The sequence below is a fragment of the Rhipicephalus sanguineus genome, chromosome 7, assembly GCF_013339695.2.
Source record: "Rhipicephalus sanguineus isolate Rsan-2018 chromosome 7, BIME_Rsan_1.4, whole genome shotgun sequence".
In the NCBI taxonomy this organism is placed as follows: domain Eukaryota; kingdom Metazoa; phylum Arthropoda; class Arachnida; order Ixodida; family Ixodidae; genus Rhipicephalus; species Rhipicephalus sanguineus.
This window is the reverse complement of record NC_051182.1, coordinates 158,881,867-158,895,917: the sequence shown is the minus strand read 5'-3', so window position 1 is coordinate 158,895,917 and position 14,051 is coordinate 158,881,867. Positions and strand designations below refer to the sequence as shown.

Genomic DNA, 14,051 nt, shown 5'->3' with positions numbered 1-14,051 from the left:
CCCGCTCCCACGATTTGGCGAACTAGACTGTAAAGCAAAGTGCGGAATTGGATACCACGCCGAAGGGAAGCCAGCGCGCAAACAATTGTCAAAGGTGCCGACCGGGCGTCCGATGCCCCACAACGTGGTCCCGCTCCTCGACGTTCACGCATTCGAGCGTCAAGGGCCTGTCTGCTGTTCGAGGCACCTGATGTTCGCCACACATGACGAATGCCTCCGGCGACAGCGCGGTGCACAAAAAGCGGGCCGCTTGGTCTCGTACCTCCTTGGGTGGCGCCCGCGAAGCGCGCGAACGGCAAACGGCGGAGCCCGAAGGTGGCCCATCATGCGCCGCCGAAAGGCATCGCTGAGCAATCAGAGAGGTCATTACGACAGCGTTTCCAACCCTCCCTGCCGCCGCCCGCGAGTGGGGCAGGCACTTCGAAGCACCCCCATCGGCGTGGCCCCCCAAGTTGGCCGCACCAAGTAAACAAAAAAAAGTACCGTGCGTCTGGTCTTGACGGCAGTCCTACAGTATGTATTGCCCATTAAAGTGTTGCCTCCATAGCAATGCGCCTAAGCAACGGCTCCGAAGCGCAAAGCTTTCCAATAACGCTATCACCCACGCTCATGGTTTAAGCTGTTAGGTAGCGTCTTTACCTTACCTTTTGCACAAGAGTGCTGTCGTTGTCGAAAGAGAAGACTGAGCCATTCGACTTGTCGTAGAACAGTGTTCCGCGAACTTCCGATTTATACTGGTGGGGATCACTGAAGCTTGGATTTTTGCACACCTAAAGCAAGGAGTGTGACAAAAAACCCGATACACGGTGCATTGAGACATGTGTATGGATGTCGCTATATGCAAGCGGTAGTTAGAGTATATGCTACCTTTAAGTAGCAGAGTTGCGCATCTATCTTCCAAACGCTCTAGCAACCATGCATTCCGGAGAAGCTGACGCTCGGGACAATTTTTATATTTTTCGACGCCGCCGCTGCAGCGAACTGAATTAACACTACTCATCGATAGTTCATGTTTATCGCCGGTATTCAACACACCAGACATGTTAATCGGCGACCCCGTAGGCATATCGCCTGCAAAAACGGAGTGCGACTTCACCGCATAGCTGTGGTTGCTAGCCAGACCTATGCGCAACTCTGCTACCTAAAGGTTGCAATACAGTGACTCTAGTCAAACCAGCTACACAAAAGGAGCATCTGAACTTGTGTTGAGTCATGTGAACAAGGGTATTCTGAATGAACGAGTCATGGGGCTGATGGCGCCGTTGTTGATCTTAAAGTTCAGGGCGGGATGGGAGCTTGAAGAGATAAAAAATACTTGAATAGATGGCGTCGCCGGAGTGGACGTTCCGACAAGTGGTCTTGTCTTCTTCAAGGCAACAACTGTTAAAGGAAGAAATCAGTTGTTGCCTTAAAGTAGACAAGACCACTTGCGAAACGTTGGCTCTAGCGACACCCTTTGTTAAAGGATTTTTCATCAGTTGTTGCTGTTGCTACTGTTGATGTCGCCGCTACCGCATGAAATAATCCAGCGCGCCCACGACAAGGATATTCCAAACTGGAGATGACAAAAAAGCTAGCTCAACAACAACAACAACAACAAAGATAAGTTCAAAACTACATGAAGAGTGTCGCTGAGTCTCGTTCATGCGACTCGCATGAAGCAGCGTAGCGTTACACGGAAAAACCATAGCCACGCAACGAAGAGCAGATTTTTTAAAGAATTTATTGTCATTGTCAAGTGCATATTAGGGAAATACAAGCGGTCAAAATTACAAAGAGGTCGCAACTGCGGCATGCCTCACAGTCACAACTTCACTGCGGCACGAGAGCAAGAAGCACATATGAGTGCTTCTTGAAGAACTCACTTGTGCGACGCTTCCGAAAGATTCAGCCTTTGGGTCGTGCTCGCACTCGGAGAGGAAATCTACAGGTTGCCCAGCTTTGAGTCTAGTCCATCGGCCTTTCATGGTGACCGAGACAGCCCAGTATGCGGCCACACCTCGTGCGATCAGCTTGTTAATGGTGTCTGCCGCCGTTGTCTGCGTTTGTTAATACGCGACGTATCACTTCAGGGTGAAAGCCTTTGATGCTTCAACCATAATGTGACGACGTCGCAGTATGACATGATCACGTCACAGGCCGACAAATTTGTGACGTCACCATGACGGCTTTATGACTTGATACAACGGGACATCACACGATGACGCTATCAAGTGACATATGATCGCTTGATCAAACGTGGGCCGATCCCGGAGGCACTGCAAAGCCACGTGAGGGGCAGAAAGCTTACAGTGCCTCCAATCACGGAGGCACTGCAAAACCACATTGGGTGCCGAAAGGTTTCAGGCCTTGGAGGGGGGAGAGAGGGTGGATTAACACATCCGCTGAGAAGAACAGAAAGCGATTGTTTTAGCCTTCGAGTCGTCTTGGGCAAATGCATAAGCGATTGTGTGAGTTTTTTTTTTTTCGTCAGTTCATCAGTGCAGAATAATGTAAGCAAAATTGCGTCATAGGAAAAGTTTTTTGGATCACCTAAGAAGCGCCATATTTAGGGCTAAAAAGTAAAGAGAGTGTGCCGACATCTCGTGTGCTCTACCCCAAAAAAAAAGTTCGTGGGGCCGCAGGATTCGCATGGGAACGGGTTGCCATGGAGCGAAGCTGCAGTCGCGCTTCTGCTGCAGACGCTTGCCCGCTCGTTTCTCCGGAGTGAGAGACTGCAGATATAAACGTTCTGCCTCGGACTTGAGTGTGCCAGTACACTCTACTCGGACTATACCCGCGGACAATATTTCTTGGCAACGAATTGAAAGCTACGGGGGCGGAGCTTCTGCACATGTACTCCTACGCCAAGTAGTCCGGTACGGATGGCGTTTCGCACCGCTGCGGAAAGTGACGGCTGCGCACATTCAGCGTTTGATGTCGGCGCAGACGCCGCTTAGCGTTCGATGTAAACAAAAAGACGCCACTTTCTTACGCGCGCAAAAACGCAAAGTAACGTGTAAAGTAAAACAAATACAAATATATCACTGATTTGAGCTGCCTCCTGTCTCAGAGCCATATGTAGAAATTAAAGGACTATTTTATATCTCACGCAGAAAATAGGGACACAATTGTGGGACTACATCAATTAGCGGTAGGATACGCGAGATGGGGCTCCGTGGCCTTCGCTTTGTTGCCAAGAAAAGTTGCCCGTTAGTATAGTGATCTTTCGAAGCAATCTGCGCTTTGAAAAAGGTCCCACTTTTTCTGTGCTTTACACTCTTGTTGCTGTTGCCGACGCCTCTACGTTTTGCTAGCTCCCTTTCTCCGGCGTGAACGCGCTGCGCCGTCTGAGAGTCTGGCCTTCTTCCGTTTCTGGCACTTCTCTACGTCATACTACAGCAGCGCCACCACACAATGCGTGAGCGTGCTCCGCCAGCTGCGCCGTATCCATTTTGTCATCTATAAATACTAGTCCAATTTGTCTGCATGCGGACGGGAGTAGCCCGAAAGAATGCCCCTGGGAACGTATGAGCCAGAGGTGAACCGTTTTGTTGTAAAACATCTGGCGGCAAGTGTCGCGCTCCGGTGGTCCCATAACCACGGCCACAATGCAACGTGTTCAGGCAGATTCCCCACTATTTTGTTCACACTGGTGCTAACGAACATTCAGAAAAATGAAGAAAAGTAGGGTATGGAGTTTATCACAAAAGTATAAAGAAGGCAAAATATGAAATGAAGATTTAACTAATGTCACAAGATAAATATGTGCATTTAATGCTAACTATCACGCATGGAGGGCTCGTTTCCCATTCACTAAGCACAGTATAGCATTACAAAGGACGAATCAGCAGGTTATAGAATGACATGAGTTGATAGCATCAGTCTGCAGTAGCACTTGAGCGCTACGTGGTGCGTGCGCAGGAAGTGGCAGAGAGCACGCTATGGAGAGGGTCCAATATGAGTGGGAGTTTGAATTACTTACTAAATGCAGAACAGTTACAATTGCATTAGGTTAATCAATCTGTCAAAATGACACCAGTGTTCTTTGTTATGATTCGGGGCGCTTTTTTATTCACCTCTGCTTTTCGTTTTATTAATGGCATTTCCGTGACAGCATGCAAAGAAACAAGAGGCAATGACTGCTACTTATTAAAACAAAAACAAAAAAACTCGGCTTTGTCAGCAATTTGGTGCTCTTCTCACTGAATCGTATGTATTATCGTACCGACATGAATCATTCTGCTTAATAAACTCCCTACTTGCTCACCAGGTCGTGTTTGTAGCTGCTGTTACCGAGTGCTGGAGGCCTCGTCAGCACCGTTGGCGGCATGACGCGGCAGTCCTTGAAGGTGTTGTCACCCTCCAAGTAGTGGCTTATGATAACTACAATGTTCGGCGTAAATATTTTCCTGCTCGCGCATGCGAATGAGATCATTAGGTGAAAAAGACATGAAAAAATAAGTAGATGACAAGGCGTTTGCCATAGTTCCCTTAAGTCATCCTCAAATTTTCAGTTTAGTGGTTTTGACGCCATGTGCGAGTTTAAGTATAGCGACCAGCAAATGATAGAAATTTATATATATATATATATATATATATATATATATATATATATATATATGAGAGAGAGAGATGCTATCGAACTACACTGCAATGTGCACTGGTCACATAGGACGCCATTGTTTCCTGTCAATGTGTGAAATAGGTCTTGAGGTTTGCCTAGCATGTGCGGTCAAAAGGCGACACCACGCTGGTGCGCCGATGGCGCCCTCTGTCTAAGGAGACGGCAACCCGTTCCGCGAAGCCCTTGATCAGCTCCGTCTCCGCGCCGTTTACTCCCCAAGCCCTGCCGTTTAATTGAGCACATGCGTCATTGTCGCTTTAAAGGAGCAAGTGTATGGGGCCCTGCATCTGCCTCTGGAACGTCGCTATTGGAAATAATTTTTCCGAGTACTAGAAGTTAGAGCTTCAGTGGTAGTGTGAAAAAACACTGACAAAATCTTGAAAGCAATATTTCTTGTGGCGTGTTTGAGCCATAACTAGCGTATATAATGCGGTCCTGTAAGAACGGTTGGCAACAAAAAACCGCATTTTTTTAGCTTTGGCTGGTTCGTCCGGATGTCTCGTTTTGTTCTGGCAACGATGCCCGGATGATCTCGTCTCAGTTCCCGCATGTCTCGTTTTAAGTGTCCTGTTAAAGGCACTAGCTTTTGGCTCAAGGCCGCCAACAACGAAAGCTAGAAGCACTTCATGCTTAAAAATTAGTATAATTTACTGAATCACAAAATAGCGTGATATTCACAATTTTATTGCTTTCGTTCGTGATACGGTCGCGTGCTACTTGTCATGTGCGCTGGCTTCGCGTTTAACAGTTTACGAGCGCTTTCCGAGACGCAAAAATAAGACAATTTTTAGGGACGGGAACTGCTAGTATACATGCCGTTACTCTCAATAACGTATATTGCCCTTATCGCAAAAATATTGCTTTTTTTGATTTCAGAAATAATGCGAATCGAGGTTCAGTGCATGGTTACCAGCTATTCTTTTTACCACGTCGCTTCTCTTCCCGGTGGTTCATATTTCACTAACAACGGTCAAAGTTATGCGTGATCATTATTATGTGCCCTAGCTTGAACGCGGTCAAAACGGTTTACAGATTTACATATTTCGTTCTTTAGTCTGAGCACAGTTTCGCAGTTTTCGCACGACTCACGAAAATGTTTCGACGTAGATATTTTCCAGGGTGGTGTCGGTGGCCGGACCAGCGAAAACGGTGAAACAGCTTCTGTTCTCAGTCCTGTGGCCGATTAAAAATCCGTCGAGTAACTGTAGAGGAAAATCGGAACTCAAAACCACGCCAGGTATATACCCAAAGACGTAGAGCGGTAAAAACTGCGAAATTCGAAACTTTGGTGGATCCAGATCATAGGCTGTGAATTACGAAAGATCTAAACAATGATTATGTGCTTGCTCCAAGCTTTGATGTCGAGTTAAGTATGAATAACGAAATACAAACATGCACCCTGACAATGAAAATCTACAGACAAATTACTAGTTGCGAAGAATATTTCGTGTTAAAAAAGAGGTGTGACAACTATGCTATGACATATTCTAGTTACAATGTTCGGTAGTCATTTTCGGCGAACCAGTTCTAGAATATGATGAACGACCTGAGGATATCAGACCTTAAGGCTCGCCAACATTTCTTCCACGGAGGATTTATCCAAGCCAATAGTCGGAGTGTCTAGGATGCCGAAGTTGCAAATGTGGTGGTCCATGAAATATCTCACTACCACTGGTACAGTCCCGTCTTTTGTGGAGAGTTCTGACTTCAAGTGTTGTCTGTACCTGCGTGAAGTGAAGGATTGGCATTAAGTTCAGAACTCCTCTCAAGCTAAGTAGGCTATAGTCTATGCTCAGCAAATGTGTGAAAATGAACAACTAATAGCTCTATTAAGTCAATTTAGGTTGTTGTGTTGCTCGTTTGGCATTCACAATACGCATTTGAGCTTAGACGCCACGACATAGTGATTCGGGAAATTTACATTTTCGCAAAACTTTTCGCGCGATGCGGTGTATAACGAGGTAGGAACGTTGGTAGCGGCATCTAGTGATGCTGTATGTCTCAATAGAAGAAATTACCGATGCTGAACATTAATGTATGTCTAAACATGGTCACCGCAGTTTCATATTTTCACGACTTGTCCGGCTTGAGTCACAGATCGCGCTAATAGCATGCGTACTTTTGGCTGCGCGTTTGGGAAGCCTCATTTTGCTAAACCGAAACAAGTTTGCGCGAAGCATGGCGTCTATCTTGATGTTGGCAGCTTTGCGTCCAATAAGATGTCAACGAATATCTGCAACCTGGAACTTCGCCAGTGACGTCCAATGCTAACATTCGGCTTGAACAACTTCACTCAGTTTATAAATTCACTTTACGCAAATTCCTCACTATAGGTCTCTATTTACTATATTACCCTTTTGGAATTGTGTGTGAGGCCACATACTTGTAGACAACTACACAGAAAAAGCAAGGCAGGCCCATCAAAAAAATTCATTTTGCCGCAGTGGTAAAGCAATGACTGCGATAGCAACAAATTGGAATGGAATACGAAGTAAAGCTAGCAGCGAACACCTTCAGGATCTGATCCAGCGTAACTCTACAAAACGGTGGTGTAAGGGAATACGGCCATTACAGTGAGCGAAGCGGTTTTCGTGCTGTCTGTCGCTTCAACGAGAAGTATGCGGGGAGAGCACAGCATGCACACTCGTGAGCAGTTCGAGGGAAAACAACGCGTATCTCATCAGCGATTACTTGTAATGTACTGATATGAGTGTGACGTACTGAATGGTAAGGTATGGATTTCCGCTAGAGCTTTTAGTGTTATGTGCATTTTTGTGCTTGTGAACTGCATTTAGCAGATATGACGTTCAAACGGTAATTTCGTTGTTCCCTGTCACATTGTTCACGACTCTACAAGGGTAGGAGCCGTCTAATGATGTCTATCGATAGCGCAAGCGTCCTCGCCCATTTGATGAATGTCTGCAGTTGTTACTCGAACGGCGCATCTTTACAAAGGCATCCTTTCATGCTCCTTCGCCCGGCGGAGCCAGCCGGTGTGCTTCATCTCTGCTTGCGCTGCGCCCGTCTACAGCCTTCGCAAGCTTACTCTCGCAGACAGAACATAATTATGCGCGGTGCGATGTTATCGATTTTGGACATTATACGGAACATGACGGCGACGGGGACGGCAAAATGTGGCCTGCATGGGGTGTCCACATTATTGCTATCGCAATAAAGGGCTGTGTTTGAGTAAAAAGATAGACCAACCTGTACGCGAAGCCAATGCCAGGCGCAGTCTGATCCGATTCGAGGTGTTCGTCCAGAAGAATGCTCAAGGCGACGTCGACATTGTTTGGGTCGAACGTCGCGGGTCCTTCCTTGTAGACGGAATCGTAGAATAGGTAATCGCACAGTGTGTCATACGGGATCATATCTGGTTCGCTGAGCTTGGAGCCGATGGTGCACAACAGGCGCTCCGACTTGTTTCCTGGGTAAGTTTGTCACCAGGTGAGCTTTGAAAGCAGAGCCTCACAGGTTGAAATAGAAGGTTGTACTTTGTCAGCAGCCTTTATCTAAACTGAGATTTAAATGTCGAAGTGTTTCGTGAATCATCATCATTGCCGTCATGAATCTCGTAATCTTGATTCACGAAGTTATCCTCAATCACCTATCACCATCATGAATCGCATGATGACGATAACTGGCGGAACGTATTGGCGCAGGATACTTTGACTTCGGCGACACTGAAATTTCGAGCAAAAACGCCTTCATGCGATACACCATCGACAGTCCCGTGAAAGCTTGGGCTGCATGTATCTTCGTAATTTAGTGGTTAAAATAAGGAAGATGGTACGTCTCTGTTCCAACGTTTTGTTCCTTTAGGATTTTCCCGTCGGTGGTGGATATTCGCAAAACATTTGAAAAAATATTCGGCATTTGGAATATGTCTACGTATGTGCAATTTTCTTCCCTTTTCTTAGTCCGTGTTTATTAGGTCATTTAAAGAGTCTTTACGATGCATTTGATGTGACTACTAGTCGAACATAATGACATTACCTCGTTGTTCCAAAATTTCGAATATTTGTACACCGCTACTTATGACTATCCGCTAAACCTACTTCAGTGCCGATACCGCGATTATGGCCACAAAACGAGCAGTAACAAGTGTGTATCAAACATTTCGAGCAAACGCCTCTCACCACACGTCTCACTAGCTTGTGATGTAGCTGTATCGTCAAGTAAAACGAAGATGCTGGTAGCAGCAAGATGAAGAGTCGGGCTGCTTGGTGACAGCCAACAAGCGATTCTGAGAAATATCAACGTGGTCGTCGTCATCGTCATCTTGATTACGTGCACAGCAGGACAAAGGTCGTTCCCATACTTTGCCTTTTCACCCGGCACTGAGCTTGCTACGGCCACGTTATACCCATTAACTTAATCTCATCTGCCCACCTAACTATCTGCCTGCCCCTCGTGCGCTTGCCTTCTCATGGAAGATCCAGCCCGTTACATTTAACGACCAGCGGCTATCTTGTCTTCGAGCTACATGCACTGCTCATGCCCATTTCTTCTTGGGACGTTAAACCCCAGATATTATTATTATGCCGATTTCTTCTGCTCGGTTTTGACTAAGATGTCCTTAACACGCGTTTCTTGTCTGAGAAATGTCAGTTTATATCAAAACATTCACAAAGATGTGAAATCGCGGCTCGAACAATAAGCGTTCACTTTTGTTCTTAGTGGACTCACGCTTAGGCGGTGCGGGTGGCAGTGTCACAATAGTGGGCGTCGTGGCCACGTCAGTCGTCTCTGAATATGTAAAGGGCGACTCGGTGTATGTAAAGGGCGACTCGGTATCTGTAAAGGGCGACTCGGTATCCGTAAAGGGCGACTCGGTCTCATGCCCGGTGTTCTCTTCTGTTGTCGACTTCCTCGTGAGTGGGGATGGCGTGTCTTCAGTCCTGAATTCAGGCACGACCACGGTCAGGCCACTGGCGTCCCTCATGTCCTTTTCGGTGATCTCGGGTTGCTCCTCGGTCCGCATTGTCTCGTCTTTGGATTTCGACCCTGAGAATTAAACGCCGCTTATCGAGTCATGCTCGGGGAAATGTAAATGAATCAATGAATCAGTCACTCAATATCTATCTATCTATCTATCTATCTATCTATCTATCTATCTATCTATCTATCTATCTATCTATCTATCTATCTATCTATCTATCTATCTATCTATCTATCTATCTATCTATCTATCTATCTATCTATCTATCTATCTATCTATCTATCTATCTATCTATCTATCTATCTATCTATCTATCTATCTATCTATCTATCTATCTATCTATCTATCTATCTATCTATCTATCTATCTATCTATCTATCTATCTATCTATCTATCTATCTTTTTATTGTGTATCATACACTTAATGATCGGTTATTATACAGAGCGCTTTCAAGGGTTGTGGCTGGGGTCCGTTCTCTAGTAGAAGTGGTTTGTATTGAACTACAAGACAAATAAATACAAAGAAATACAAGCAAATAGAAATAAATGCACATGCCACAATAGCCTTGTTAAAAGTGCATGAAAATTTGTTTTTTTCGTTACCCGGGTTACTCTTTGTAGGTTATGTAGACGAGCGCGAGGAAGTTGCTTAAATAAAATCCTGTGGATGATGTGATGCTACAAGGTAAAGTATCCCATAGATTCGTGGCAATATAAGAAAAGGGATGTAAAGCATTGTTAGTCCTTATTAATGGTATGCATAGTGGTGCAGCTAAGATAATTTAGAAATAAATTTGCTGAATTCATCAGTACCAGGAAGGCATGCGAGACGACATGTTGAATCCTACCAACATCATACAGGGAAACCACTTAGGACTGCGTTAACAAATTTAACATTTTCCAAGCGATTTAAATAATGCATTTCGGAAGAGACTATACTTTACATTCGAGGATATAGACTATAATAATGAAATACTGCTGTTTGTCCCAGAATATTGCTGCATGGCCTAGTTTTCTTAAGCCAGGCGCTGAATTGGCGATGTAAGGACGGTGGCATTGGGGCATTGATCGCCGGAAGAGGGAAAATTTCTCACCGCTCGTAAACGCGATCACCGTCATCGCCATGACGATGACTCCGAGGGCGATTATGACACCAAGCACCGCTGCGGCGAGTCTCGAGGTATCTCTCCTGTACAAAAGAATAATAAAAAGCAGATGTGCATACCTGACTGATTCGTTTGCAAAATTATTTTATTGAACTTACACTCAACTGACTGGATCGATATATCGACCGATTCGCACATCATAGCAGCTGTCTGTCATTAATATAAATTATGTTTTACAATAAATTTTATACACTATTCCTCGTTTCGTAAATCGTATGCGGTGACCAAGAAGCCAGTGAAACTTGTTGCAATAGCGACGTTCGCACCATGAAGCATGAAGCTTCTTTAGTAGTTGTTACCTATTACAGTTCTTCAATAATATTTTTTGGCATTTTACGTCCAAAAACTGCGATCTGACTATGATAGACGACATAGTGGAGGGCTCCGGAAATTTTTACATGAAATTCTTTAACGCGCACCTAAATATAAGCGCACGGGCCTCTAGCATATGGCCTCCATCGAAATGCGGCCGCCGCGGCCGGGATTCGATCCCGAACCTGCGGGTCAGCTGTGAAGCACCGTAGACACTATACCACCGCGGCGGGTCAGTATAGTTCTTTAACATATGCCGAGTAATCTGTGAAAAGTTTACGCATCTTGATGAACGAACTGAGGTAGACGGCTATTTATACATTGTTGAAAACCAATTTGCGTTTCACTCTTTACAGTTGTGTTTTTCACTTGAAGCCTGTCGCACTGCCTCACGCTGAGGTTCTGGCGCGGGCACTTAGGCGTGGGACGAGGCGCCTTCAGCTGAGGAAGTTGAGGTGAACAACGAAGGAATCCCGCGCGGTATGGGCGTACCTCTCCAGCTCTTTCTATACGACGATCTTTTAACATGAGACGCAAGCCAGGAGCTCTCAAACTCCTCCTTTCTCCTTGTTTCGGTAGTCTCGTCGCTACACCTTACGGTCTTTGGGCTGTGGCCACCGCCGCTGTTCGGAACGAACCCGCGACTTAAGCACAAAACAGCGTAGCTTTCGTGACCGAAAATGCGAGTTGTCGAGCTCTCCTGGAGCTTCTGGAACCCATTGTTTCTTAGGTAAGGAGATAAGAACCATTTACTGATGTTCACGTTAACAATGTATTAGCTCAAATCCTCATTGAACACGAGAGAAGTTAAATTAAACGACCGCCTATTCTCAAACGGAGTGCTCATGCTGCTAAAGTACGCACCGACAGGCAACGACACTCTTAAATTAACGCTAGTGCTCCAAATGCGTACTTACGCTGCCTCGTCTTTGATTCCAGCTGAAACACGAAACACAAACGTGTCATTGCCAACGTAGTACTCTTTAGAAACTTAAAAGACATCGACCTTGCTTTGCAACTGCATTGAGTTCTGCACTTTTAATTTCTCTTTTGAGCCACAATTTGTGTCATACAAGGAGTGTCCTCATAACGAGATTGAAGCTCTCTGTTGCGTCAATTATGCAATCCTTGGAGAAGAACTGCAGAACTTGCGCAGCATTTCTATGCTACTGCGGAACATGAAGCAATAAAATTCTAGATACTGCGCGTCTAAGCGCGCTGGCGTGTGCGCGCTCAAATTCTGCACAGCACTTCCGTTTTTGGGTCTGCTTCGTTTAGCGTCACCTTTATACGTCCGAATTGCAATTTCGTAGCACAAATCAGAAGTATTCATGCGCGTAGTTTCATATGTGCCATGATGTCTTACAAACTCGCCCAAGCTTCTGTGCTTCTAAAATTATATGGACACTTGAGACGAATTTTCGCCGTCGCCGTCATGTTCCGTATAAACTTCGAATTGATAATATCGGCCCGCACGTTGTATGTCCTATGTGCGAGTGAAAGCTTGTGGAGGCTGCAGATTGGTGCGGATCAAACAGAGATGAAACTTAATAAAACATATTATTGGTATAGTTATATTGGCAGTTATATTGTTGGTATAGTTGGTTCATACTGTGCAGAAGGTCATGACCCACTGCAAGGCGAAGGAAATAAGAGGACAGGAGAGAGCGTCACGTTCTATCCTTGTAGGTTCGAACGATAAGTTTTAAATAGAGTTCGTTTTCGCAAAGTGAGCATTATGCAAATGTAGTTCATAGGAACGTCGTGGAATTGTTGTCATGACTAGCGTGCTTAACTTTAGCGGCCTGCAGATACCGAAAAGCAATGAAAATCGAACAGGTTGTTCGGATCCACAGCGGTGGACTTCCTATTTCACCTGCAGCCCGTAAATATATACTGTGGCAATTTCATACCTGAGGGGAAACTCGATGGGCCTTTTGGTACTAGCGCCATTTCGTTGAAGTTCTCCGGTACGTAGGCTGGCGTGTCCATCGCGTGGGTTGTGGCCACGGGATAGCCGTACATGCTGATTTCGATGGAGCAGAAAGCTGTGTGAAAATGGCATTAATGCCTGCTATTGATAAGCACCTGTTCCTTTGCTTTTAATAATATAGTATTAGGAAAGGCAACTGAAAAAAAAAAGAAATGTAAATTTATACAAGTTTGTACAAAGCCCGCACTTTGACGTCCACTGTGCTTATTCGCTCAGTACCTGCATTGTCTAGCTATTGGCTAACGTACGGCTAGTTTTGAATAGTATCGACGTTGCCCTTTGGTTAGCGTTGGTTGCCGAGGAATTTGAAGGTAATCAGAGGTAAATGTATATAAATCTAAGGCATTTCTCTCGCTTTCATTGCTAAATACTTGGATTTTTTTCTTTTCGTTTTGCGTGCTATGCTTTCAGAGAATACTCTGAAATTTATCACAAAGTTACAGCTGCATAAGCTGTGCCAGTGGGCAAAGTGCTTACCATGTCTTGTTGTTGCCAATGTCGCTAGTGGAATATGTAGTACAGTGGTCTTTTATCCATCAGCTCCACTAACTACTGCGTGAACCGTTTCATGAGTCATTATGGCACTGTTCAAGAAACAAGCTGTAGCTAACTTTATTATTGCCGGTTACGTATAATAATAAATGTCTGTCGCATAAATTTTGTTTAGAGCTGTAAAATACGTTGCGGAGTGCACCACGTAATTGACTAAAGAAGGCTAACCGATCAAGGGACCCGTTTTTGTTTGGTAAGCATGCGAAGCCGACAAAGGGAAACGCAAAGGGAAACGCAAATGGATACGTTGATTCATTATTTGTAAGCAATGTGAGGTATTAGGCTAGTTGGTTTTTCATGATTATAAACTGCGCTATAGTTAGTGCGAAATACGAAGTTAGGGGGGGGGGGGGTGACACGAAACGAAGTGGACACTACAAGCGTAATTTGAGCTTGTAGTGTGCACTTCGTTTCGTGTACTCCTCCCCCCCCCCCCCCCCAACTTCGTATTTCGCAGTAACTATAGGGCAGTTTGCAGTC

The 14,051-nt window shown here is 45.2% G+C and overlaps 1 long non-coding RNA gene across 1 annotated transcript; it reads right to left on the bottom strand.

Annotated features, from left to right (window-relative positions):
- Window positions 1-10,704: 10,704 nt before the first annotated feature.
- LOC119401000 (uncharacterized) lies at window positions 10,705-12,984 on the bottom strand. The gene is made up of 3 exons (XR_005185350.2): window positions 12,940-12,984; window positions 11,944-11,965; window positions 10,705-10,737 (listed from the first exon to the last, which is right to left on the bottom strand). It is a non-coding gene; the product is annotated as an uncharacterized LOC119401000 (long non-coding RNA).
- Window positions 12,985-14,051: the final 1,067 nt, after the last annotated feature.